The sequence below is a fragment of the Haliaeetus albicilla genome, chromosome 3 (assembly GCF_947461875.1).
Source record: "Haliaeetus albicilla chromosome 3, bHalAlb1.1, whole genome shotgun sequence".
Classification (NCBI taxonomy): Eukaryota; Metazoa; Chordata; class Aves; order Accipitriformes; family Accipitridae; genus Haliaeetus; species Haliaeetus albicilla.
In genome coordinates, this window is record NC_091485.1 from 66503718 (window position 1) to 66529585 (window position 25868).

The following is a 25868-nucleotide window of genomic DNA, read 5'->3' on the forward strand; positions in this document are numbered from 1 at the left end:
TTGGCGTGCCCTGTGAGATGCTTTGCAACTGCTCGCACCACCCTTGCCCCTGATTGCAGCGTTGTGGGGCTTTCTGTACCTGGGTGCTCGGCGTACCCTCTCCCTGTGGTCGACTGCTTTGCCTGGAAGATTAATGGCAGAGGAGCAAATGCGGGGGAAGGATGGGTAAGAAAAAGATAAATTCCTTGTTTGCTAGCTCATTGAAACCACTTTTGGGGTTTGAGAGAAAATGTCAGTGTTTGAGTTGGAGGTGGTGGCGAGCTTGATGGTTTTTCTCTTTCAATAGTTTCTTTTAGTGCCGTTCCTAATTTAAAAGGAGGGGTTTAAATTATTAATGTTTTACCTCTGAAGCAGAGGGATTCCAAAGCCTTTGGCAAATCCCTGCTAAAGCATCTAACGTAGAAAAGAGCCTCATGCTTTCTCCCAATTCCGTCTTTGACAGAAGCCCCTCCTTGTGTCCACGAGAAGCACTAAATCTGTGGAGGTGGACAAAGAGCTTGATTTATGTAGAAGGTAATTTTCTCCCATGGTGTTTGGCCAGAAAACATAAAGAAGATAATTATTTTTATTTTTTGGCATAGCCCTTGCAGATCTCTGTGTTTTTGCTGGTTGCTGAAGCAACACTCTGCCATGGGTGCGTGCCAGCACTCGGTCTGGGATGCTTGGGTGCTGCCTGTGAGGGATGGGTGCCCTTACCTGGTCATTTTGGCCCTGATCCCTGCAGTATCCTGGAGGTGAGAGGCAGCTGAGGCTTCAGATATTGATCCTCACCAAAGCTGTAGTTAGAACTCAAGCCTCCCGTTAGATTTATGACATGTTTGCCCACTAAACGTCCCCATTCACTTTGGGTATTTGTCCTGATTTTGTACCAAATCTCCTTCTTGCTACTTGAACTGAAGAATAAGGTATTATAACTTTGGCTTGGGGCAACTGTCCAAGGGATATATTGGGATACACTTGGCCTTTGAAAAGAAGGACTTTAGTCTCCAGCCCTGTCAGTCCCTCTGGCTCCTGGAAGTTTTCCTTCCAAATGCTTACTTCAAACCTCAGAGAAGAAGTTTGTGTTTTTTCAGAGCTATGATTAATACCGTTTTTACGCTTCGTTGCAAAATGCCGCACAATGAATGAGACCAGCAGGGTGGTGGTTTATGGGTGAGAGGAAAAAAAAAAATCGTCAAACAAGCGCTTTCAGACGCTGTTTTGGAAGAGTGATGTGTGTGTGTGTGTTATATAATCTCCTGCAAACTGTGGGGTTGCGTTCCTATTAAAAGGAAGGGGGGAAAAAAAAAGGCTTAAACCTCATCTATGGAAAGAATGTCAGAAATAGTTGAGAAGTTGAATAATTACAGTCTCTTTTGCACCAGGTCAGTGAAAGCTAATTTAATGTGCAGGATTGCAATGCAGTATGTCTTTGCAGTTACAGAATCACAGGATGGTTGAAGCTGGAAGGGTCAACCTCTGGAGGTCATCTGGGCCAACCTCCCAGCCCAAGCAGGGCTACCGACAGCCGGTTGCCCAGGACCACGTCCAGTTGGCTTTGGAATATGTCCATGGATGGGGACTCCACAACCTCCCTGGGCAAGCTGTGCCAGCGCTTGGTCACCCTCACAGTAAAATTAGACATATTGTGTTGTATTTCAGCAAGTTGGTTGTAGTGTCCTGCTCGTTCCTGGTTGCAGTTTGGAAAGTTTGGGTGGGTGGGTGTGTGGTTTTGCGTTGGAGTTGGCTTGAGCATGTGGAGGACGTGGGTCTACAGCTGAACCCTGTGGCTCAGGCTCGGCAATGCTTGGTTGGGGCTTCGGAGCCGGTTGGGCTTGGTGCAAGGTGCCAAAAATGGTCCCCTCGCCGGTGTGCCAGGAGGCTTGCTGCATGATGGTGGGGTCTCTGAGAGCTTGTGGTCCCTCTGGTTTGGTTTTGAGGCTCTGCCTGTAGCTGTGCCTCCAGCTAGCTCTGCTGGCTTTTGCTTCCCTTCTGTTGACACTGTGTGCTTATTTGCAGTCAGCGAGACACTTTGCCACAGGAATCTGGGACTCATTTATCAGCACAAAATGAGGCTAATTACACCTTTGAAGTGCTCATCATCAGCAGAGCTGCAGCATCAGGTACTTCTCCAGAAAGCCCCGTCTTGGTGGCAGACCCCAGGGAAAGGAGGCCGAGGGGTTTACTGTGCCCAGTGTGTCCCCATCTTGGGGACACAGAGGATGCTAGTGCACGTGGGAGGCCACCTAAACCCCTGTGGGGACAGGGGGGTCAGCACAGATTTGCTTCCCAGTGCTTTCACGTGCATCCCTCACACGTGGAAAACAAAAGCAAAGCCTAGGACTACGCTCGGGATCTGGTTCTTCTGCTTGGTCTCTAGTGTTTCCCCCTGTCCTCCCTCTATGGAAAACAGTAGCCCTTGTTTGTTGTCCTGGGTGCATTTTTTTTTTCCCCTAAGCCACGTTCTTTTCGTGCCGTTTCGGTTGCTGATAAGTGATGGGAATGGCAGCAATGAGATGATGGCTCCCAGTGAACGCTCCCGCTGTCCACAGACGCATCCCATCAGTATGTTCAGCCCTCGTGCCAGTGACGGGGTGTTTTCTCATTAAAAATAGACCACAGACAATGCCACTTCCTGAGGACTGTGATTTATCATTTAATAACAAGTGGTTACTCATTTCCTTCGGAAAACTTTCTGGAAGTGTTTTTTTGCTTTCTCCTCTTGCTTCCTTTTTTTTTAATTTCCTTCAAAGCCCTGCATTACCCTTCAGAGCCACTGCGTCTGTTAAATGAAGTGTTCCCTTTTCGAGTGGAAATCATATTTATGATTTAAAGATCATGAAAAGACAAGTCTTAACCCTTTGGGTGTGAGCTTTTCTTTGTAAACTCCTGAAGCCCTGAAGTCCAAGCTCAGCCAAGGGAAACAGCAACAGAGAGACAGCTGGGTAGGTGAGACTTGAAGAAAAACGGCGATGCTGATCCTGAATGTGGAATGGATGATCTGCTTGATCTGTCTTTAAAGAAAGTTTCAAGCAACTGCAGAACTTGTAACGTCTGAGTTGCCAGCTCTTAACTGCGATACCTCCTGGTGTAGCAAGTTCTCATGAAGGATGGAGGGCTTGTAGAACTACTAGGCAAACTCATACCAAGTCTGGTATTTTAGTGACTTTACCAAAAAAAAGTGCTGAAAGCAGTCGAGTAGTTCTTGAGGAAATCCCGACAGCTTGATAAACAAACTCGGGAAATGTGCTGAAGATGAAATCATCATAAGTGGGTACTTAAGGCACTAAAAGAAATTGTTCACTGTTGGATCAGGAAGGCATTTTGAGGGTCAGTAGCAAATTAGATGGTAGCCTGCAGAGGATACAGAAGGTAAAATGCACCCAGAGACGCTGCAGGTACTTTAGGTGATAGCATCTTCTCTTACAGTTGTCTTAATGACCTGCAGGAGTGGTTTGAAGACAAGAAATTCAATAAAGACAAGTGCAAAACACTTTCCTTGGAAATTGGATGTACGTACCCAAAATAAGCAGTAACAGGTTCACTGCAGAAAGGGATCCAGGAGCTGCAGTGAATCACAAGCTGGTTGTGAATCCACAGTCAGATGGTGTTACAAGAAAGGCAGATCTTGAATAACCCACAGAAAAATAGCAAAGGTAATAATTCAATCTCAGTTGTCATATAAAACCTTGTTTGAAACAACAGTGTCCAATCATACTTAGCCCTTCTATTTTTAATATGAAAGCAGGCGGCTTCGGAAGGTGAAGCTTCTGTTTGGGAAACTTTACTTAGGAGGAATAGCTGGAAGATTTGCATATGTTAAACCTAGGGAAAAAAAAAAAACAAACAACCCACAGGTGTCAGGCCATGGTTTGATAGGATGCTGCCTTCAGCAGTAATTTTGGAGCCAGGTATCTCTGCTCTCCTGGTGCTGGCTCTACTGCGGCTCATCGTGTGGTCAGTTGTGTAGCCACAACCTATATGTCCACACCGTAAGCTGGGACAAGGAACTGTTATTAGTATAGAAAAAGCTGAAAAGTCTTCCCAGAATTATTTCAAAGTATGGCTGCACAGTTTTGCCTGGACAACAGATGGCACGCAGGAGGAAGGAAGGAGGGCAGGGAGAAGAGAGGTGGTTGAGCACCTGGTAGAGTTGAGACGTGAAGGGAACACAGCAGGTTTGAGACATCCAGGACGGTGGTGTGAGGAGTGCAGCACCCAACGTCTCTCCAGGTCTGAGGACAGGACCAGAAGAAAATTGCGTACAGGGAAGTGCTTCTCTGGACGTTGTCTTCCAGAGCATCATCTCCGTCGTGCCTGGTAGCAGCGGGGTAAGCTGGCATTTCTCAAAGCGTAGGTTCCAGCTCCTGGTGGTGGTGGTGAAGGAAAATGAGTGATGCTGGAGCTGGCCCAAGAAGCATTAGAAACCACTTTGTTAGCAGCACAGCAGCCCTTCCCGGATGGTGGGGCGAACGGTGCTCGTCGCTGGGAACTGCAGTCGAGTCCTGCTTCCTTCTTGGCAGAGCTGCGCTGGTGTTGCCTTGGAGAGCGGCACGAAGACAAACAAGCCAAGAGAGGGTTCAGGGCTGGGCGGCTGTTTGATGTCCCTTCTGGGCCAGCGTCTCTGCAGTCCTTGCATCCAGATTTTGGCATGGCTTCTGCCCCTGTCGGTCCTGCTGAGGCCGAGTGTCCCAACACCTCCTGATGTTCTGAATCCAAATTTCCGACGTTACTGCGTTGCACTTGGTTTTTCGGCCCCTGGGAGTAGTTTGGTTGACCACAAATTGGTCACTCTGTGCAGTGATGCAAGCTGATGATTTCCTCCCCTGCAGATGCTAAACCAAATACCCCTGCAACTGCCGTCTGACGGTGATGTTACTCGGCTGGTGTTTGCAGCCGGTGGGAATGTTCTGGAGCCATGCAAGCCTAGATGATTCAAGCTGATACTTACGCTTATGATTAATGCTAAATGCCTGGTCTGTTCTGTCCTACCAGCTGTACCCCCTAGGGAAAAGAGGGGTTTTACTGCAAGAAGAAAGGATATTCTGGTATTGGTTGGTTGATAATGAGAACGCATAGCATCAAAGCTGAAACAGTGTGTGCTGGGTTTTAAAATCACAGGAGGATATAAAAGTGCCTTGAAGAGGAAGGTCATAGATAGGCAGACCTACTGGATACGCCTGGTCTTTTTTTGTAGGCTGCAGAGCTTTCCACAGTGGTTTGCAGGTTCCCTTGCCTTGCTGCATCCCTGCACAGCGCAGAGCACAGCGTCTGTGCCTGCTGTCTTGGAGCATGTAGATGTGAGCCTTGCTAGGAAGATCCAGGCTTCAGTTCTAGCTTAGTTGATGCTAAAATTCCCCTGAAAAAAAACCATATAAATGCTTGCTATGCTTGCTTGTGACATGCTAGCACTGAATCTGACTTGTGTTGATCTAGGTTGCTTAAAAAATAAAAGCAGCATGGTAATTTGTCTCAAAAAGGATACAGAGAAAGTGAAGAGAACGAGCGATTTGCTGTTCAGTGCCTTTTCAAGGCTAACAGGCTGGGGCTTACACTGGGAAGAAGTCAAATCCCCAGGCAGTTCCTACACACCACATAATATCAAAAGGAGTGACCACCAAATGAAGTTTGCTGGATGGTAAGCTTGTGGCAAGGCTGGTGTGGTAGGACTGCTGATAGTGGAGCTTCAGAGCTCTTCAGTACAGTCAGTCAAGTTGTAGGAGCATCTCAGGGACAAGCCTTTGGGCACACGGAAAACCCATCTTCTGCAAAGTGTAGTGGGTGGTTTGGGTGATGCTGAAGGTCTTTATTTTCTTGAATGCTCAGAAGGAGCAGGGTGAGCCTCGAGCATTGGGGGTGAGCTTTTTTTTTCCATGGCTCCTTCCAAGTGTGTACTTCTGGAGCATGCAGAATAATGTCTGTGAGCTTGCTGTGTCTCTTCTCAGTTTGCTTCTTCTTGGTTTGCTTCTTCTCGCTTTCCTTTGGCTGCTCGCTTCCCCAGTGGTGTGATGGATTTTGGACCAGGATTGCCTTCTGCTCCTTTTCCCACCTGTTACCTTCCTCAGTGCTCTGTTACTTCCCCAAAATGAGAGCGAAGGGAGAATAAGCACCCGGCGGGTGCTGAGCCCGGCTCTGAGGTGGTGATGGGGTGCTGGAGGGGAGTGCACTGGCCTTGAGATGTGGGGCAGGCTCACTGCTTGCAGAGCTGCTGTGGGGAGCCTGGATCCCGCTGGTCACTTTTCATGCATGGGTGTGCTATTTGCTAGCATCACCCTTCCCCTGCATTTTCCGGGTGTTTCTCTGTGCAATAACATATGTCATATTAAAAATAAAATAAAATAAAATAAATAAAATGGCACTAGCAGGAGCTCTGAGGCTTCTGGGTTGGGTTGGGTCACAGGCTATGCCTGGCTAGGATGGGAAGGAGAAACTCCCCCTGCAGAGCTGCAGCGACCGAGACTTCTGGCAAACAGCTCTGCTTGCGCGCGGTCGGCCAGGGCGCCTTGGGGTTCTGCGCTGAACCTTGTTCTGCCTAATGCACCGTCACGGCCGTGAGTCCTGCTCCCGGGGCTCACGTGGGAACCTCGCTTGGGAACGTCTCTGGAGGACGGGGTCGTGACGCCCTGGCACACCACCGTGCTTGTATTAATGAGTCCATGGGGGTAGTCCTGTCCTGGTGGCTGTGTCTGCTGAAGTCTCTGGCCGCACGCAGCCCTTTTGCCCGGCTCTTGCAAGTGTTAGGGGTTGTCCTTGGGTCCTCTAACCTTTTGGTGCGTTTTGGCTCCTCTCTGGTGCTCCCTGTGTTTTGGCTCCCTCCTTCTGTGGATTTGCACTCCTAAATCATTATTCTCAGCATATTTTAGCAGGGCTCCTGCTGGCATCTGTGCTCTTCTTCTCTGCTTGGGCTTGAAAAGCCGTGTGGAAGAGCCTGCTCATCCCTGGTCCAGGGGAGACCCCATGTCTGCATCTGTCCTTCTACCCACCCATGTCTAATGGGCAGAGGGATGTGTCGGAGGAGAGGAGCTGGGTGCAAGCGAGTCCCTGGGTTTCCCTCTCCCGTTGCCCTCCGCCTGCACTGCGGATGAAGAAGAGCCATTACGGTTGAAGAGCTTCAGGGGAAACTGGTGGTTAAAGCAGCATTTTGTGCTTCGATACAGGTGAAAGAGGGGGTCTCGTGTTAACCGATAAAAGGTTCACTTTGGGAGTGTGGAGGTGGAAGAGGCTGGCTCTGGTCTAAGCTGCGTGTTTCACAGCCCCCATCGTCGGTGAGTGCCGGGTGGGTTTCCCCTGACCCAGGCAGGAAAGCCGCTCATCTAGGGGCAGCATCCATCCTGCTTCACTGCCATCCATCTCACCTCTGCCCGCCTGCTCCAGAAATCGTTCCCGGAGGCTGACCTGGAAGCACAGCAATGGCAGGAGGAGTAGGATGCAGGATCCCAGAGTGGGAGTTGTCTGGTACCTGCGGGGAGATGTTTAATGTTGTTGTTCTTCCCTCCACGCATTTGTCCCAGGGCTGTTCGTGCCGCAAGGCGTGCTGAGCAGGTGGATACCAAACACCGTTTGTACCCAAGTGGATTATCCATCCTCTGCTCGGTTCTCCCGTGAAACCATCTGTCAGGGGGGTTCAGCACCTTGCCTGGGCATCCCTGCTGCAGGGAGCTCTGCGTCATCCTCCCGGGACGGATGCTTGTGCCTGCAGGTCTGCCGTGGCTTTGCTTTCACCTGCTCATCTCCTGGCGTGCTTGCTCGGGGCAAGGCATCGGTGTGCCGAAAGCAGGGGGCCTCTGCTGGCAGCCACGGAACGGTGGTAGACCAGGCACTGTTCTCCAACCCAGCTCTCTCTCACCATTGCCATCCCCAATTTTCCACTTGCCTCCCTCCAGCTCTGTGGCTGGGGGCTGCCGGTGACTGTCCCCACAGTGAAGCCTTGTCCCGGCACCTTCCTCCGCTCTTCCACCCTGCTTTTCACTCCCTCTCTGGCTGCTGGGTTGCTCTAATCAACTTTGGCTTCTCTCCCAGGAACAGCCTCTCAACGCACACAAACCAGGAAGGCTAAAATAACACTTCAAAATTGTTAAATAAATAGCGATTGGGCTCTGCTTAAATGGGAAGCGCAGCTTAATTTGTTAAAGGTTTTTTTGTCCTCCCTCGGACAGGGGATTCGGTCGGGCGTGTGTGTGTGAAGTGTTTCTTGTAGTTTGTAATCTGTGCGTCGTGGCCCCAAGCGGGCAGAGAAGGGTTATGCGACTCCGAGTTACTAAACGCTTACAGTAAAAGTGTAGTCATCCTGAACCTCATCCAAAGAACTTTAGTGGTTTTTTTTAAAACCTTTTTTTTTTTTTTTTTTTTACTTTTTTCCCTCTCTCCTGGCAGGATGCTGCTGCGTCACTTGCATTCTTCACGCCGGCCGCCTTGTTGGGAAGGCAGAAATCCTCCGAGCCCAGCGGTAACCCTCACCAGGCTGCCAGCAGCGGTCCAGGCATTTACACCCTGCCCCATTCCCTTTCCCAGAGCTTTGTGCATAGAGCAAGCGCATCCCCTCTCCCCCAGCAAAGGAGCGGCTGCCCACGCAGGCAGAGGTGCCCGTCTTCCTGAAGCCTGAAAAAACCACTCGTTTCTCTCTTGCACCATTTCAGATCTCGAGCAAAAATAGATCAGCAGTTATTGTCACGAGAGAGTGAGGATGGGAAGCTCTGGATAAGCGTTTGGAAAATACCCAGGAAAATGGCTGCTGGCAGAGGCTCTGCTGAGGGGGAGTGGGGATTGACTTGGGTACCAAAATGCATGTGTGAGGGTGAGAAATGCATTTCTCGGGAAGGACACGGGGAACTGGCCACTTCCCAGCGCACACCTCCCTCCTGGGGCTCATTCTGCGAGAACCCGGAGTGGTGGCACTGGGGCTGGTTGTCTTCTGTGCTTTAGCGCTGAACGGGCTGTCCTTGCCAGTTCCTGCTTTTTATTCTTTCTGTCATCTCTCAGAAGAAGCTTCCCTGCCCGCCTGCCTATCCAGCCAGGTTTGGTGCATGTCTCCCCGCTGCTCACGTGCAGAATACATTAGCCTGTCTTTCCCAGGCAGCTCCAAAGGTATCCTGAGGCTCCGTCTGTTGGAAAGCGAGACGCTCTCCGAGATTGCGCCGGCAGTCGCCTCTCTTAAGCACCAAAAGGCACCGCGCTACATTAGTTTAGCGAAGGAGGGATGCAGAAATTGCTGTCGCAGCTGGGGCAGCGGTGGCTGCTGCCAGCAGCGGGGCTCTGTGCCGGGGAAGGCTGGGCAGGCGTGGGAGCGGCGAAGCACCTGCACCCCGCAGAGCTGTGCACCGAGGATGGGGTTCTGCTGCTCTTTGCAAGTCAAAAAAAAAAGAGTAACAGCAAGTGGGTTTCTTTATAGGTCGTTAATTGCACAGTCAGCTCTCCCCTGGCTTTCAGAGGGACTGTTCCTGAGGAGGAGTAGTTTCTGTGCCGGCTCCGTGGAGGTGCCAGGGCTCCGTAGCGCAGGAGCGAGATGTGGTCCTGCCGGGTACCAGGGCATCCGCACCCCCTGTGCAGAGATACAGGGATCCAGCTTTTTGGTTTTTCTGGGTGACACCTTCCCCCCTGCCCTCCCTCACCCATGGTGGGGGTGCGTGGACCTACCTCACCTGGGCTCACCTTCCTCCATCGCTCCTCGCTGCAGCACCGCGCGTTTGGGCGAGTGATGCAGGAGATGCACTGCTACACCGGGACCTGCTGCTCTTTCAGGCTCCTCTACATTTTTCTTTTTTACACGTGGATTATCCCAATCCGCTGTTCTGAATAGTATAATCTTGTGTGTGTTTTGGGAGTCAGTTGTTTCTTATTAACTAGCTGAATGGGGAAAAAATAACCTTTACTCCCTGTAGTGGGAATTGCAGGTGTCAAAATTTTACATTTCCTTCTTCAGATCCCCAAAGCCGTTCATGTAAGGATGAGTTGTGGGTCAGAGAGGGGCTTTGCCCTCCTGCCACGCTAGCTGCGAGGGCTGCAAGGGCTGTCTGTCTGTCTGAATGCGTGATGAGAGCAGAGTAAAACTGCAGTTGTGGCCTGAGTGGGGATACCCAAAATTAACATCAAAAGGAAAGGAAGGAGTTGTCTGAATACAACCTGCAAGCCTTTAATTCTTTGTGGCAGTGATACCCTGAGCTTGGTTATCTTGAGCATCAGTGTCGCTGCAGTGATGGAAGCAGCTGAGTCTGTATGGGAAGAGGAAGGTTTGATAGAAGGTATAATAATCTCTCTTAGATGTTTTAATTTTCCCCTTTTCATCCCAAACTGTAAGTGCAGAGTTTCCTCCACTTTGAATGGGTGTTTTTATGTTGGCCTGCCCTTCAGATTGGGTAGAATCATGTTTCTTCAATATATAAAATTAGTCTGGCAGTCTGGTTTTGTACTTCAGCTTCCCAAAAAGACAAGCAAGCATAAAGCAAGAAGATTTACTGCATACTAAAATGCTCCATGTATTTAAAAAAAAAAAAAAAATCCTCTGTGAACATCCTGTTTCAACTCTGCAATAAAACTCACCGGTCAGTAAACGGTGGATCTCCTGTTCCCATGGAGAAAGGCAGTTGCAGACTTAAGAGGTTGCTGTGGGAAAGGGGAAAAAAAAAAAATCAAAAAGATCCACTCTTGGTCTTGCAAACAAAGGTTGCCTTGGATTGTGGTCACATGTTGCAGTTCAGCTGATCTCACTCATGCCAAAAGGGGAAAGATTTCTAGTACTTGCCTGAAGCCCACTGAACTGGTTTAGGGAATTAATTAGAAGAAAATTATTCACCTTTTTTCTTCCTAGCTAGTTTTCTCTTAGGTCCGATTGCCCTGCAATGACTCACCAGGTCAGGGGAGCCAGGGGGAGCTGCAGGTCAGGGGAGCCAGGGGGAGCTGGGACGGGACTACCTCCTTGATGATATATAGCCATTGTGTGAATTTAACTGTGATTTAAAATTGCACCATCAACAAATGTCTTCTGGCTTTTCCCTGTTGAGGATGAAAGGAGTCTGTCAGGTACTCAAATCTGGGATGCCGCCGCCGAGCTTTGTAAATCGTACCCAATGGCCTAGTTGCATCAAGAATATCCAGGCAGAAGCACCTGAAAGAACATTCGGGGGTTAATTGCAACCTGCAGGTACATCAAATGAACTGATAAACTGGTGTTGGTGGAAACCTCCCTGTGCATGTGTCTGTACTCAGTAAATACTGTTGGCCAGGTCGTGCTTTTTGCCTTGGGTACACCCCTCTGTCCGCGCTGTGGGGAGATGTTCAGGAGACCCTCATATGGCTGGACATCATGTGAAATTACACAAAGTCCACTGCTTTGGCTTCACAGAGTTGATATTTAGGTAGGTATGTACGTTACATGCATTATACATGGCTTTTTGGGGCAAAGCCAGCATAACAGGTTTAGCTCTCCTCCTGGGCGGTTTTCTCAGGGTTTAGGGCTTACTTCTGATCTTTATAAAGTGTATCAGGTCCCTGGGTTTCGGAGGGTACTTTCTCTGAGGGGTACAGTCTCAGCAGAGCCAGGTATTGAAATGCTTTCCAGGATTTTGTCACCTTGCCCGTGTTGTGTGCTGGGGCTGGCTGGGTCGGGAGAGCTGCCGGGCTCGCAGTCTCTGGGAATGCCACCGGTCAGCTCAAGCCGGGCTCTGGCCTCTGCGGTCCCCCATGTGTCTTTAATTATTGGGGGAAAAAGTCTAGTACTTGTAAGACCCCCAGACCTGTTCATTTTGAATGAGCTGGTGGTTCTTTTCTTTTTTTTTTTTTTTTAAACCCAAAACATTATGGACTACGGCTGCTGAATTAAAAACAAGAAGTGAAAATCAATTTTTTTTTTTTTTTTTAATTTTACAGTGAAAAAGCATATCTCTCTTTCTTGGGTGAGACAGAATGAAATACTTGCCACTCCCCAAGTTTCCTGTGCTCCCTTGTGGCATCGCGTGCTTTGTTCGCAGCACCCTGTGCCGGAGATGAAAAGCTTTGGTGCGTGCTCCCTTCGGGGCAATGTGGATTTCTCCTCAAAACCCTCAGTTCTAGCGACCAGTTTTATAAATGCCTAAAAAATGAGGCTTGTACCTTATCTCTTGGGAGATCGTTGATGGATCCGTTTCTCAGAAAGGTATTTTATTCAGTCCTTTAATGCCATGCCACTCCCTTCATTCAGATGCCTGGAGTCTTTTATCGCGTCTCCTCTTACTCATTGCTTAGCCAAGTTGGGCATATTTAGTTCTTTTAATCTTTCCTTGTAACTCAACTGTCTTTAATCATCCTTCTTGATGTCAGAGCGTTTGATGCCCACTTCTAGGGAAAACAAGCCCAGTTTTTTTTTTTTTTGGTGTGCATGTGAATTGGTTGGGAAAGGTCCCAGGAGAGCAGCCGTAGCTCCACGGCTGGTTGCCCAGGCTCATGCCTGGATTCCTCAAAAGCTCCCTCGAACATCTCGGTGTGGGCGCTGGGGAAGATAATCCGGCTCACCTTGTACGCCGTTGGACTTGGTACCCTCTGGGATTAATTAATGTGTTTTTTTGTTGGGTGTGGGCAGCAACACCCCCCCAACATTTTTCATGGATTGGGTTTCCAGGAGCAGATTTCTCTGGGCATCTGCAGGAGGGTGCAGGTGCTGATGGTGTTTATGGAAAACGGGCCCAGAAAGGTTACCATAACCTGCGTTTCCTTCCTGTACCCGCCAGCAACAAGAACGAGAGAGAGGTTTAATTTGCTTCTACGATCTCAAAAGCAAAGCCTGGTGATGAGATGTTTTTAGGTGCCTGTGCTGCAGGTCAGGGCAATGTTCCTAGGTGCTGCCAGGGCTGGTGACCCTTTCTTGCTGCAGTTATTAGTGCTGTCTTTCCTGAGTAGTTCATCTATTTTGCACCCAAAAATAGTCATTCACAGCTTCTTATGAATGTAAGGATTGCTGCTAGCTGTTACCAAGCTGAGCACTGCATCCTTTCAGGGCAGGGTCTTCAAACTTGGCTATCTGAAGTTGAGTGCCTCCTTCCCTGCATGGAGATGTCCCCAGTTGCCCCCACATACCTCCTGGAAACCTCTTATTTCAGTGGGAGCTGTTTCAGAAAGCCTGCCTCAATCATTTTCTTAAAATAGCCAAGCTGAGGTGCTGCCTCCGAAGGGGTTAAGGCACTGGATCTCCAGGTTTGCTGGGTCTGGGCCATTGCTGTGCAGCTCGGGGTGGCATCCCTGACACGGACTTTGAATTACAGAGCACTTGGCAGGGAGTTAAAGGAGGCCAAAAGCCTGCCTGTCCCTCCCCCACCTCCCGCTCCGAGGGAATGCTTCTCATACTCTCCCAAATTTAGCAGTGCAAATGTGGCTGGGTTAAGTAGGCTGAGCGATGAGGCTGTTCTGATGGTAAGAAAGGTCCCCTTACCCTGCTCCTCCACAGTGGCTGTGTGATATATGGGGTCCCGTGGCCTGAGAGGAAGGAGAGGATGAGGACCTAGATGGTGTGAGAAAGCGGACCACCAGCACCACCACCCAGCACAGCGCTGGGGACCCGAGCAACAGCCTGACGGCTGGCTGGCTGTCCTGGGCAACCCTTGGGCTGTAACGTGGGGTGCCAGCAAAGCCTGGAGGTCACCATGGGGAACAGCCCGCATCCTCTCCCTGATGCTGCCGGGATGCTCTGGGTCATGGAGCAGGGGTCTGCTGCTGCCTCCACACCTTGTCCTCGCAGCTCTTGGCCAGCCCTGGGCGAGCACCGCGAGAAAGGCATTTCTTCATCGTCCCAGGCTCCCTGGCACTCCTGGCTGTGTTTTCTCCCATTACTCTTTAGGAGTGTTTTGAAGGATTGCTTTAGAGCTGACAGCGAACATCTCAAGAGGACCTCGTCAGGCTCGCCTCGGTGCCCCATTGCTGGGTCACCGTGGGTGTTCATCACGGGACAGGCTGTAAGGTCCATCCCTGGTGCCGGTCCATTCGCTACCGCAGAGGAACGTGCTGCTGCCTTGGCCACTCGCGGGGGCCTCCTGTCCCCTCCCCAGTTTATATATATATATATTTAAATAGATAATAAATATTAAATAAATACAAAATATATTTAAATAGATATGTAAGCTGCCATTTATATATAATTGCTTTCCAGTGCAGCCTTGTTTTGAAGAACTGAGGAAATGAAGGTTTTCGGCTGGAGGGAGGGGTCAAGGTTGGGCTCACTGACTTTTCTTTTGTTGTAATGTCATGTAGGTCTCCGTTGATTGTGAAAACGAGAGAGGAGGAGCGTGTGGAAGGGAGGTCTGATCCTGCCAGGGTTTCCTGGGAGATGAGGTGAGTGGTGACAGCTTTCAGCACTTGTAAGCCTGGAGATAAAAGCCCTCCCGGGCTTCTCTGCACCCTTTGGGTGAGACCTCTTCTGTTGAACCTCCAGACTTCATTTTTGTTATGGATTTCCCTGTATTTTGCCTCTTCAGGGCTGATGGGAGGATTTTAGACTGTTGATGTGCTTGGGGGTCTCAGAAGGGCTGGAGACTATCTTGAATATGTTGAGGTCTGTGTATCACACAGACCTTGTCTCTGGCTGTATTTGGGTTTGACAGCAGGAGACTTTGCTCCTCTAGGTTCAGAGACCTCTGCTGTGATTACCTGCTACTGAACCAGTCCCCCGCCCAGCCTCCTTTTACAGTTGCTGGAGGGAAATGGTTATTTTTAGGAAGTGCCTGACCCTGGGACCTGCTGGAGGCATCTGCATGGGATGAGTCGTTCCCTACAAGACCTGCTTCTCCGCACTGTCAGCGCAGCCCAGATGGCTTGTTTGGATGTAGGGTCTGCAAGGTGTGTGTAATGTCTGCACCCTGAGCAGGAATGGAGTTCAGCGTGCTTGATAGTGTTTTGGGTTGTCCAGACCCACTGCATGAACGCTTGGGCCTCTCCTAGGCTTCCCTTAAATTTTCCTCGAGGTTTGGACACAGCTTAAATCTGTGAGCCACTTGTCTGAGCCTGCTCTCAGCATTTATACACCCTGACTGGCAGCATAAGGACGTTCCTGAAGGATAAGGTATGATCGCTGAGGAGGTTTCAGTCCAACTGGGTCATCTCATGCTGGCTGTTGCAGTCCCAGTAGGGACCAGTAAGATGACTCCAGCCCCAGGAGCTGCTGCACTGAGACCTGGTGAGGCTGCTGGGGCTGCCCATGAGCCTCCTGGGAACCAGCCCCGGAGCTGCTCTGGCCTCTGGCTTTTTGACTATTGCGGCTTGTGGCTTCTCAGCCGCGGGAAGGTTTGGAGTGATGCTTACTCTGTCCCCATGGCAGCCTGACACCTGTAGTGGGAGCATCCGCATCCCGGTAACTCGGCTACAGTGCACCAGCCTGCAGGTGCGGTAACGTGAAGAGCTGAGACCTGCTTGTCAGGGCTCTGTTGAACAGCGTCTCCCTCGAGAGCTTTTGTGCACTTCACTGCATCTCCCGTGCAGGGGAAATTCCTCCTCCACTTCACTTCCTTTTTTTTTTGAGGGACAGGAATGTTGTTTTCTGTGTGTGTTTGCTGAGTGCTCAGCCTGTGCTGGCTAGTCCGTATTGTAGCGTGGAGAAATATTGAGTTAAAAAGGTTAAAATTTAGATGTACAAGCTGTTGTACCTAAGCAGATGCAACTCCGGAAGATTTTTGGTATGCTTTTGCTTCTGCTGATGCCCTCAGTATGTTCTCGGAGGTGCAGCCCGTTGAGAAAGAGGGATTGATGTTGATGGTCCATTGTCAAGACTGTCACCTTAAAGCAAGGAACTAATACAATTTGCTGTAGTACATCACTCTTGTTTAGTTTTAAGTGGGTGAAGAGAATGAGTGTGTATGTTTTTCTTACATATGGAGTTTCTTCTGCAATTTACTGTTAGCTTTTCTGTGTTACTAGTCATCGGAGTATTTTCACTGCAGCCCTGGAGAGAGGAAACGCTCCCTTTTATAGCGAGAGAAACACTGTCACGGTGAAGTTGTGTGGTCACTGCCCTTTTTCTGAGCCCTGGCCATGTCCAAGTGGGGGACACATACATCTTCTGCCTTCCATCTGTCTACCTTGGAGACCAGAAGATGTTGCAGGGACTTATGCTGCCCTTGGGTTTGATGCTTGCATCTGCTGCTGGTCAGTTTGGTCTCAGGTCATGCTTGGATTCTCTGTCCAGAGAATAAGGATAAACTGAGTCTTTGGAGTTGTGGTGAGAATAATTCTTTAGGGACGGGCGATGCAACAGGAGATCCTAGTGCTGTGTCTAAGCAGGGGTGATGCTTTCTGCAGTATCAGTGCAGTATCCCAGCAAAGAGCCTCATTTTTACTTGGCTGTTGGCCGCCTGGCTGGCTGTTCCATGATAAAGTTCACTCCAGCTGGCTTCCTTTCTCCATCCCTCCTTTTTTGGAAGCATCTTTGTGCTGAGCTGACACCTTGGACATCAGTGAGAGCGTTCAGGGCTCAGAGACGTGGAGCCGCCAAGCCTGTGACCTGATGTGAGGCTCTCTGCCTTCCTTGGGTTTGGCTTGCTGGGATGCTTTGGGATTCTGGGACACCGTAAGCAGGAGAATGTGCTCATCTCTGTCTTGACCAAGATAAAATGAGCGGCCTGCATGAAGTGAGGAGGGTTTTCCAAGTCTCAGTGACACAGCTAAATATTCAGCTAAATATTTGGAAGGGGTGTGAATTGGGGGTGGGTGGAGAAGGAGGTTTGTCATCTGCTTCCCGGCAACTAAAAGCAGGTGTTCAGTCAACTGGGAGTTGCCCTAAAGGCAGCGAATAAGATGCAAATGACCTGTGAAACATAAAAGGAACCATCTGAATGCCCCTTTCTGCCACTAACGAAGTTTACCTCCACCCTGGGTAATTTGCATGATGCAAGTTGATCAGCCCTGAGAAAAGGCAGTCGGGTCCAACCTGACAAGATAACTCTGTCAAGCCTAAGGGTCTTGTAAAGAGACAAATGGGGCAAAGCCCAGAGGCCAGCCCAGGAGACACAAAACACGACAGGGTGGGCTGTGGCGATGCTGCCCCTGTGGGGAGCTGCGTCCTGGGGCGAGTGGGGTGCTCAGCTGTGGGCAGCATTTTCATCAGCAACTAATTGCTAACAGCGGCTAGTTGGCACTTGTGAGGTCCCTGCAACGGAGCTTCCTCCAGGTCTTGCAGTAGTTCAGCTAAACCCAGTGCCAGTCCCCAGTACAGGAGTGTGCATAGCAGCTTAAAACCTTCTTTGATGAATGCAATCTGAGGAGTGTTGGGTGAGCAGAGCTTGCTGAGCTGCTGCCCGTTGAGACTGTTTCAAGTGCAAAACATTAGATCGGTTAGTTTAAACCTACCTGGAAGGGCTTTTAGGCTGTGCTTTGCCTCACGTTTGATGCAGTAGCAGTACATGAATCCAACCAGTTGCTGCAGCTCAAAAGGTAACTGGTTAAGCGGTGACATCCCTTGGCTCGAAACCACTGTGGATTTAGGACCCTGCTTGGGCAGCGTGGCGATGCGGAGTGCGGTGGGGAGCAGCGCTGAGCTGTCGCTCTTCCTCTCCTGCCCCAATTCTGCTGCTGATGAATTTCACACCCAACCTGGGCTTACGCCGAACCAGGGCTTTGAACGCAGTGAATTTTTTTGCTGTGATTTGGACCTGCACACATGTCCTGTCAGGCGCCGTCAGCTCAGCCCTGGCCACGGACGGCCATTCTCCCCCCATCTCTTGCTGTGCTCTCCTGCGGTGTGACGTGTCCTGCTTCGTTTTATTGATGGTTTCACTAATTTTCCCGATGTTAATGAGCACTTTGTCAGGGCCGCCCCCCTGCCAAAGCAAAGACTCCGACTCTTTCACCATTAGGGTTAAATGCTTATTTATTTTGTGGGCTGCTCCTCCCCCTTTCTGATTTCACTTGATATGTGCAGGATGTGATGATAAAAATCCGTTTGAGCTGTCTCCTATTTCAGGCATTTTTACTTCTTTACAGTAGCTTCGTGGGGTGATGAGCGTCTGGATGCCTGGATGGGGAGGTGGGAAGCAGCAGGCTGGGCAGCCCCTTGCTCTCCGCAGGCTCCATCCTTGCCCGTGTGGGCACCCAGACTTTTGATCAAAGCTTTAGAAGCATTACATCCTCTCAGAGCCGTTGCTATAAATGTGGAAAAAATAAATGGTGGCGTTGTTCAGTCTGGTCTTCCCTCAGCTTGCATTTTCCTCTTCAGGATTCAGCTGCTCCTCATCAGCGGCTCCCAGCATCGACTGGGCCAGCCGGCGGCTTGCCACATTCGGTGGTTACACGTGTCCGTGCCTAGAGAGAGCATGGCATCGGTACAGATTTGTACAGTCTCCTTTACAAATCGCATGGTGTGTATGGCCATGTGGGTCTCGTGTGTTCATGTGGGGGATCCAGTAGCAGACTGTGTATACTTAGTTGAAACAGGTGTTTTCTGGTCTTTTTTTAGGTTTTGCATCAGTGGGTTGTTCAGTTCTGCTGCTTCCTATTAAAGTTAACGGTGTCTATGGATGGTTAAATCATACGCATATAAAAAGCTGCTCTCAGAGGTGGTTTGTATGGTCTGTACGTTTTTCTTGAGTGTCTTCTCAACGTCCCCGTGCTTTTGCCTTCCTTACCACACACAGAGCTGCCCTGACCTTGGTGTCTGCCCAGGTTGTGCACTGTGTTTCCTGGGAAGCTGGAGGACGTGACAAAGGGATTTGAGCGACATCAACCAGATGTGGTCCATGGTGGGGACCTGGGGGACATGTCCTGCAGACATGTCTCCTTTGGGGAGATGTTGTCCTTGTGCAGATCTTTTTCCTTAATAAATTTGACCCTTTTGAAGAAAACCGTGTTAATTTTCTGAATTATGAAGTTGCATATTGAAAACCAATATGAAGCAGACGGGGCTGAGGTCAAGAAGGATTAATTATTAAAACTGGGGCGTATTCCGCTAACGTCCAAGTGCTCTAGGGGTAATGTTTCTTAACCATAATCCTGACTCGTAACTACCCACTCTATTGCAACTTGGAACCAGACCAGTATCGCCTTGGAGAAGGTGGCACACAGGCTGGAGCCAAGAGGCTTGAGGGGTCCATGCTGGCGGGGCTGGCAGGTGTGTGGTGCCAATGCACCTTTATGGAAGGGGGGATTAAAACTCAGAATGGAAAACACACAAACCAAACTGCCCAACAGCTGCATGTGTTGGGTTTGCATTTTTTTTTTTCTTTTGTTCACGTGCGTTTGCCTGAATTTGTCAACTGGATTCCCAAAAGAAGAAGACCTGAGAGGTCTTTAACAGCAATAGATGGAGCTCAGCTGTGGAGGAAGGGGTTGCCCTTGTGAGAGGGGGGGTTTATTGCTCCAAGCAGGCATGCTGGGAGCTGTTGGGAATGACATGGGTGGTGGTTTTCCATCTTGTTGGTCATGACAGGGAGAGCTGATGTTGCTGCAAAGTGGCCATGCGTAATGACATGCCAGGAATACCTCCTTACTGGGTTGCATCTTTCCGTGGGAAGGCATCAGATGTACGTTGTGATGGGGATTAACTCATTAGACCTCACCGTATAGATAATGCTTTACAAATGATCTTTTCCTGGGAAGATTTCCTATCCGGGCATAGTCCCAAAGAGCATAAAGTTGATGGTTCTGGCTATTTTATGTTACTCTCAAATGCCTCGGTATTTTGGATAAACAGCTGAAGCTGCAACCCTTTCCCCATGCTCTTGCCTGTGATGGTGCCGCTGGTGCAGGCAGGGCTGCTGGACAGTTGAGGAGAACCAGGTGGGAATGGGGCAGCATGGGCATTCCTCGTGTCCAACTGCTGGGAAGTTGCATACCACATAGGTTATCGGGGAAGAGATGTCTTGGCAATGGGGGAAAATGGATTGTCTTGCCAAATTGAATTTCCATATTTCTGTAACAGTTGTGCTAAAAAAAAAAAACCTTGATGCTTCTTGGGATTAATTTTTGTGTGTTTTCTGAGAGCACAAATGAAGGCTTTTAAAGCAGTTTCATTTTCCAAAAGGGGGAAGAGCTCAAGCTTGAGCATGGAGCACCCCGGTCCTGGTGTTGGCACATACTTCCCATGTGACCTCAGACAGGTCACACAGCTGGACCAAAGGTGTCCAGAAGTGTGACTTGGCAGCCAAAATGCTGGTCCGCTTGGAGATATACCAGCACGACTGTGCCAGTTGGAGCTAGTATTTAGTGGACTTCGCTGCTCTTGAATGGCTGTGGTTAGGAGTCAGGTGAGGTTATGTGTGAAATCTTAAAAAACCAGTTGGGTTTTTTTGCCCCCAATGTAAGCTCCACTTATATTCAGTGGGAAGAGGGGGAACAAATGATGCTTTGGAGCAGCCTGTTCCTCCATGGACCATGGAAAGTTTCCAGACAGTTGGCTTACATTAGATGCCTAACTTCTAGACAGCTGAGGTTAGGGAGAGAGCACTCCCACCCTTTAATTTCTTGATGTCTCTGTTGCTTGTATGTAAAATGAGTTTAATATTAAGTCCTTGTTTCCCTGAAACAGAGGATAAATATAAAATTAGGAGCTGCTGCCTGGCTACAGCAGCAGATGGGTGATTGCGTTTGGGATAACGGGCTGATCTTGGCCATGGGCAGCATCTTTGAAACTGCCAGCATACCAGGAGTTAATGAACACTCTTGGGTTTTTCCAGATGAACTGATGCGTTAAGGCTTTGAAAGCAATTTTACTGCTGCACGCCACCACAAACCTTTTTATTTTAGATGTTCCTTTCATGAAGCTTCAAATAGCACCCACATCGGACTGAAATCAAAATCTCCAGGAGAGATTAGGACAATTTCACTTGAGGTTTCTGTTGTGGTCGCTTTCAGGAGGAAAAAAAGAGGGTAAGATAACCAAGGTCAGCACCTCACTTCAAGCTGCCAGTGGAGTTTCTCCAGGGGAGAGAGGGATTGAGTTACCCTGTGCCTGTAATTCATCCCTCGTGCCCACAACCAAATAATCCAGCAAAACGGTGGTGAAAAGGATGGGAAAGTTAGGAAAACTTTTTGCTGTAAGCTGAGCTGGGCAAATGATGCTCAGAGCGGCGTTGGTGTCTCGGGCAGATTTATCTTCGGAAAGCGCTGGGGAGGGATTTTACCCAAGGTTTTACAATAAAAGTCCTGAGGTCCTTAAAGTGTGGAGTGGAGCATGCCTCTTCAGATGCACCGTGTTTGCCCTTGCCTTGGTGGTAGGTCTTAATTTCTGGGTGCAGTCATTCTGATTATGTTTTGCACTTATTGTTGCTCAATATAAGTGTTGCCTTTATTTGAATTTGATTAATGATTGTTTAATATTGTAGTAGGCTTTATTACAGATTTCTATTACCTTGTATTTATTACTCTTCCCTTTCTAGAGGAGTTGTTAAATACTTCCTAGCTTTGCGATGCTTGCGTGCCCCCTTTGATGCCTTTGGACACATTATCCAATTGTGATAAAAACTCTCCAGCCCATTTTCATTCATTTTCAGTCTGGTTTAGCATTGTAACTTGATTGTTACGAAGTCACTGAGCTAACAACAGTATTACTCTATTCTAATTTATATGCATTTGACATTATTGACATTTTTGCCTTATTTGGGTTAAATCTCAAGGGTGGCATCCTGGTATTCCCTGCCAACATTACTTTCTGTCTAGTTAATGTTGGACTAGCCTTCAAGGAATGGATTTTGAAAAGTTATTTCTGAGGTTCTGCTGATTTTTGCCATGTCAGGGCTATGTGATTTTAAGACAGTCACATTTCAGCAGCAGTCTGGCTTAGAGAGCACACTGGTGCACTCTGTGATGCCCAGGAAATAATTTGCTGCGGTGCCCTAATGCATGAAATCCTTGTTTTTCCTGGGATATCTCCCATGGACCTTCTGGCTGATTTTTCTCTCATGAGATCCGAGTTGATCGTCGTCTGTTGTGGTATGTAGGGCTCCAAGCCAAAAGTATCCACTATTTTTGAAATGTGATCATTACTGTTCAAAATAGGCTTTTTTTCCATGATCTTGTAAGATTTTGCCACTTCTCTAATAAGCTAATTTTATCCCTTCTTTGGCATCCGTACCCCTTGGTGTTATTTTGGTGTGTACTTTATATATAGCTTATATATAGCTCTGTGCCTGTACGCGTTACTGTATGTGATTTATATACAGCCTGTCTTGCCTGCGCTGTCACGGGGAAATCATTCTCACTTTCGTGGTGGGATCTCGGGTTGGATGTGCTGGGTCCAACCAGTCCATTGCCAGGACTCTCTGTGACCTGTCCCTGTTCACTCCCCTTCATCCCCAAATAAGACCATTGCTCCACCTGGGCAAGAGAAGGCAGGAACCATCCAGCACCATTTCAGTTGCCTGTATGTGAGGGGTGTGTGGTCTTCGTAGCTGCTAGGTGGAAGCCCCCAAATCTCTGAGTTACAGATGCTTGTTGGCTGCGTGTGTGCAAATGGGTGTGTGTCCACAAATGTGGTCAAAGCATATATGGGGAAAATGCCTTTTAAAATGGGGATAAAACTGCCCTGAAAGAGGAGGGGAGATGTGCTGGACCGTGACTAGGGTGTCACTGGATGGGTGAAGACTGGAGGCAGCAGCTGGCGCAGAGGTGGAGTGTGTGATGGTGGGTGGAGGAGATCAGTGGGAAGAACTCTGCACTGGATGGCAAACTTGAAAGGAAAATTCTGATTTGGAAGATCATTAATTGGGGCAAGCTGGTTCACCCGTTTCTTCTTACCTTACTTTGCTACTTTGCTTACTTGCTTTCCTAGTGTGCCTGCTAGGGACATGTGCATGGACTTAATAACTGGGTAGAAGGACTCTGACAGTGCCAACGTGCTTTCGGGGCAGAAAAGGAGCCAAAGTTAACCATAGGGTCAAGTCACGGAGGAAAAGTAGAGCCTTGTGGTCTGCTCCAGCCTGAAAGAACCTGTGGAGCGAAATGCCCACTTAATGCGCCCATCTTTTCGTCCCGCTGGAAGAGGACATTCTCATTGCACGGACATTCATGGCCTTTGTTATGGTGGCATCTGTTCAAGGCTTCCCCATCTACCAAGAAGGCAGTCATGATGTTATCTACCAAAGAGATGGAGACCTGGTCTGTTGTGACTTGGTCGGTTTTACGTATTTGCCTAATATAAATCACAGTCCAGCTGATTTGTGATGGGCTTTGTTGTAGGCTAGTAAAGGTTTCCAAGAAGCTCTAGAGTTTCTAGATTGATGACCTGAAAACAGGCACATAAAATGTGTGAGGTGTAGCGTGTGGAGGATGGCTTTTCCCTTTGAGATAGTTAGGTTTTCACTAGGAGGGGCATGCGAGGCTGAAATTATTACAGGGAAATGCTCCGTGTACCTTGACTGCCAGTTTTGAGGTCGTCAGCTAAGGCAGGCGTTATGCCAGAGCAGGATATTGCCACCTCCAACAAGGGTCTTGGTGGGTCTGGTATGACAGGGTAGACTGTAAACTGGATTTCAGTTCGATTTTACATCAGGTTGCTGGGCTGAAGTAAGAGGCAGCTCTTGGTCTAAGGAGCACTGCAGCTTGCCACCCAAAGGGCTGTGGCTGATCGGCACTGGTGGTCCTCCATCCTCTCTGCTGGGGTTGTTGCTGGTGGTGGGATCAAAACCACCATTTTCCTGCAAAGGAGGAGACCTTACAGTGTGATAAGAGGACACAAATGTGTTAAAACGTTGAGCCTGAGTTTTGTCACTAACTGTCACCATCAATCAGCGAGAGCTCTGAAGATGGAAAGGTTTCGGCAGTGTGAAGTTACTGAAGGAGGGAAGACACTCAACACGATTAGCTTATTATTCACTCAACCCATAGGCAGTTTAGGATGGGTCGGTGAGTGTATGAGCATGAGCAAGCCTCCTGAAATCGGTGGGGGTCGTATCACCAAGGGGGGATTCTCCCAGGTTGGTCCTTACATTCTCCAAGCAAGGCAGGTTGAATGTCATTGTAGCTGACTCTGCAGGAAGGCTCTGGCTGACACCGTGGCAACAACACTCAAAATTACGTATTATTCCCTTCACAGACGAAGCTAGAAGAAGAAAAATGTCTTGTGTCAACCTGGCCTTTGAAATACAAATGAGTAAGACCAACCTCACTTGTAAATGTCATGGTGTGCTTTGTGCACTCGCTTCGTAATGTGGTTGCTTTTCTTTCCTGGATAATGCATTTCCAGGCTTCTGCTTCAAGTGATGCTTCAACAAAAGGGAAAGGAGAAGAGAAGAGAGTCACCGTGCCGCGTGTGGAGTCCCGCAGGGCTGTTTCCCCACTGGGGAGCTGCGCTGACCCTGGGTCAGCTTGGAACCATTGGCACGGGCACTGTGCTCCTGTGAAAGCCCAGCTGATGGTGGAAATACCTGCAGCCTCATTTTCTTATGTTGTCAGATTTTGGGGAACAGTGCATGAAGGGGCACTGCGCAACTCTTTGGCTTGACAGCCTTGGCTTTTTCTGTATGCTGTAAGTCGCACTTAGGGTCTTTTTGTGTCCATCTATCAGGTAGTGGGTGCTTACTTGCTGAAACACATTCCTCCTGTCATAAATATGAGTTATCCTGTACTGGACCACCAGCGAGTGGCTGAGCCTGGCCAGCCAGGCAAGCTTGCTGCAAGCCAAAGCGCCGCGCTTGCCGAGTAGCCTTTGGGGTCAGCTCTTTACCGCCTTTTGCATGATGCAGTTTTGGGTTTTGCACTAACCCATGCAGCTTCTTTGTGGACTTCTTCCCTTCAAAACTGAATCATGAGGCATGTAGAGAGCCAAGACTGGAATAGGATACGTTGCTGCTGCAAAGAAGCCGGTTATGGAAACTAATTGTGTTATTTTGGGCTATACCACGAGGGGCTGGCTGGTTTTGATGATGTTTCTGTTCTGTGTGTGATTAACCTGATGGTGACAGTAAAACAAAAAATAACATTAAAAGTGAATAAAAAACCTCAGAATGATATTTTGGATGCCAGAGGATGCTCATCCTCAAAACGTAATTGTTTTAAACTAATTTGATGATTAGTTCAAGCCAGCTTTACAGACTCCTGTCTGAGTAATGGACATTTCTGTGGAGTTAATCAGAAAGAACTGCAGTTTCTTTTACCATGAGCAAAAATAGCTCTCAGACTGAGGACAACGTGTAACAGCAATGACTGGATCTGTTGACTTAGCCAGAAATACGCAGCCAGTTAAAAAAAAAAAAGAATAATCATCTGGAAATATCTCACAGGCCTCTGAATCAGTGCTGAAAATCACTCCAGAACTTTGCTTGCAGTTGGTGAATAAAGTTATTCAGAGGAGTAGCGGGAATCTAGGAGTGCAGGAGATGCTCTCTGTGTTCAGGTGGACCAAAGAAATGCTTGTCCTCCTCATCTCTCCCTCTGCCCATCTGCAAGGGCTGAGCATCCCAGGCTGAACTTAACCCCATGTCTTTTTGCTTCAGTCTGAGAGAGGAGGAAAGAAGCCTGTGGGCAAAAAGTAGAGTCCTAGACCAAATTTTTGGCTGATGGTTTTGCTAGATCAGAGCTGTTTTCTAAGCATGATAGAGCCTAGAGAGGGCTCATCCATCCCAGCTTGCTTGGATGCTGCATGGTTGCTGCCAGTGCTGCACAGTAAGTAAATGAAGCGACCCCGCTGGCATAGAAGTGCTTGGGTGCCCAGGTGAAGGGCTTCCCAGGGTATCCCATCAAACCTGCGTTATCCAGCATTTGAGGTCTGGGAGATGGACTGTGCTTTCTCCAAATCCATGCCCATCTGATGGCAGGCCAGGGCTGGGAGCGGGGATGCACTTCCCCTTCTCTGCCGTGCTCAAGGGGAGCACCGTGCCCCCCCTGCATCCCAAACCCGGGCTGTCTCTCCAGAGGGTGCATTGGTAATCCAAACTGTGTGGGTTTGACAGGTTATTAGGGTACTATACAGTGTGGAAGGGGCAGCCGTCATATGCATCCTTTCTGGCTGG

At 48.9% G+C, this 25868-nt stretch overlaps 1 long non-coding RNA gene across 5 annotated transcripts in view; it reads left to right on the top strand.

Moving 5' to 3' along the window:
• The window catches only part of LOC138684831 (uncharacterized), a 144105-nt gene that overhangs the window by 52239 nt on the left and 65998 nt on the right, over positions 1–25868 (top strand). For all 5 annotated transcript variants that reach the window (XR_011324140.1, XR_011324139.1, XR_011324136.1 and 2 more), the window contains one exon: positions 14191–14271. This is a non-coding gene — a long non-coding RNA (uncharacterized lncRNA). The remainder of the gene's footprint in view (positions 1–14190; positions 14272–25868) is intronic.